Source organism: Sinocyclocheilus grahami, unplaced genomic scaffold (genome assembly GCF_001515645.1).
Source record: "Sinocyclocheilus grahami isolate Dianchi unplaced genomic scaffold, SAMN03320097.WGS_v1.1 scaffold1700.1, whole genome shotgun sequence".
NCBI classification, from domain to species: Eukaryota; Metazoa; Chordata; class Actinopteri; order Cypriniformes; family Cyprinidae; genus Sinocyclocheilus; species Sinocyclocheilus grahami.
Genome location: NW_015506879.1, coordinates 46,171 through 48,435, shown reverse-complemented (window position 1 = coordinate 48,435; position 2,265 = coordinate 46,171). Strand labels below are relative to the sequence as shown.

Here is a 2,265-nt window from a genome sequence, read left to right as displayed (position 1 = left end):
CCCCCCCCCCCCCCCCAAGTAAAATTAAAATGTATTTACCATGTGTTTCACATTTTCAGTAACAAAGTAGTAAATAAGGCATTAGCACATGTTAGGTCACATGCTCTCAAGGCTCCATAGCGAGCTCATTTTAGACTTTATAAGTTATAAAAGTATAATTGTACATCTAAATGTGTTTTCTAAAGTTTTTTTTGTCATTTTTAATGCACTTTTATAAAAACAATAACTCAGAAACCAAAAAAATCTGAACGTCATGCATAACTGACAAAGTCCTATTATGTGATGATCCCGGAATATGAATGCAACACGCTGAATTTAAGTGCTTTCTTCCCATAGAAAACTGTTATAAAGTATAGTGATGCGTTCATATTCTGGCCACATCTGCTTGTCTGTACACACTCACAAACACACACTCACACTCACAAACACACACTCACAAACACACACACACACACACACACACATATACAGTATATATATATATATATATATATATTAGTGCTGTCAAACGATTAATCATGATTAATCGCATCCAAAATACAAGTTTTGTTTACATAATATATGTGTGTACTGTGTATGTTTATTATGTATATGTAAAGACACACACATAAAGCATATATTTTGAAAATATTTACCTGTTTTTACGTGTATATATTTATATTCATATAAATTATATCCTATATAAATATATATAAATGTCACATTTTTCTTAAATATACATGCATGTATATGCATATATCAAGGTTATTATAGTTTGGATTTTTTTAAATTAGTTTTATTTTAATTTCGTTTTCAAATTTGCTATAAAATTCAGTTCTGTCAGGACCACTATCGTCAAAATGATAGATACTTAGCATAAAGTTTGGTTTGGCGGTATGGTTCTGTTCTGGGCAAAAAACCTCCCTGCCCATCCATGCAGCCTGTCATGAATGAGCAGGGAGAACAGCAATAATAACCCCCCCAGGGTTAACAGAACAGAACAAGGCAGATATCATTAATGTACTCAATGATATTTAAGTGTAACACTTTATTCAAGATAAAGGAGTCTGATTAGCAAGGAATATCAGAAAGCTAAGTCCTGACTGTGGCGAAAGGTGGAGCTGGGGCTGGAGAAGGATAATTTGCTCCGGAGCAAGCTGAAAAGCTGCTGAATAATACTGAATAGAGCTTATATAGGAATGCCGCGATAGGTGTCATATTCCTATAGGTAGATGTGATCAGCTGAGAATCAGCTGATGCAAGCTTGACTCACGTGACCTGCCAGAACTAACGCTAAAGCTTAATTTCTATTAGTTTCAATAATATTGTTGTTGGTTTTAGTTTAGTTTTTATTTTGTGAACACAATTTTATTTAGTTTTTATATAGTTTAGTTTCAGTTTTAATTAAGTTTAGCAGAATTAACAGATCACTTCCAGAGCGCAGGACAAAGAAAGACTGTGAGTGAGGCAAACGTCTAGCGACACAAAATTAGCGCATGCTGAGATTGATTAAATGATAAAAGTATACAAATATATGCCAAAATGAAGCAGTCAAGCCTTCTTACTAAATAAATGTATACAAGTTGTGCTTAATGTTGTATCTAATGATGTGTATTGAGATCTTTAATATAACAATACACGTAGCCCAATTTGGTTATGATGGTTAGATGTCTTTTTTCTTGTTTAACCATAATCATGATATTGTAACTGTCGTGTCTTGCTCACTTTTCTGTGAACAACTGCGCATAAATCATAACTGGGACTAACGAAATTCAATAATAACGGCAATCACATTAAACAGTAAAGGCTCATATTTGAATATGTTCTTTTCATTTATGAAGAATTATAAGCTTGTATGATGTGATTTAGCCTATGCACATTTGTCCGAAAGCCTGGCAGAGTGATCACAAGATGCTAGGCTAAAGTTTTGTATTGTTTACAGAAAGGATGCGCGTTCTCATCTTTTTTTCTGTTAATTATTACATTGCGTTGCGTGTCTGGTTTTCTTCAAAGCACCAACTTAGAATGCCTAATTTTGGTTTGATTGCTTGTGTTACATTAGAAAATAAATAGTTTTGCCTACCTGATGTAACAGATTTAATGCGTGTGCGGTTCAGGTCACGACTCACTATCTTTATGTCAGACGGATCTGGTCTGGTACAGAATTAAATTAGTGCTGCTGTTGGATAGCGGGTCGAGTGTTCTGTTAAGATGTGCGTTTACCAAACAGGACCCATGCAGGACTCTGCTTTAAACTGCTTTGCGTCTCTCCGTCAGATAACCCCA

General features: G+C 34.5%; 1 protein-coding gene across 1 annotated transcript in view; it reads left to right on the top strand.

The window, feature by feature from the left end:
• Positions 1-2,265, top strand: part of LOC107572113 (sucrase-isomaltase, intestinal-like) — a gene marked incomplete at its 3' end in the record, with an annotated part of 51,071 nt that overhangs the window by 3,865 nt on the left and 44,941 nt on the right. The gene's annotated exons all lie outside the window — the stretch shown is intronic.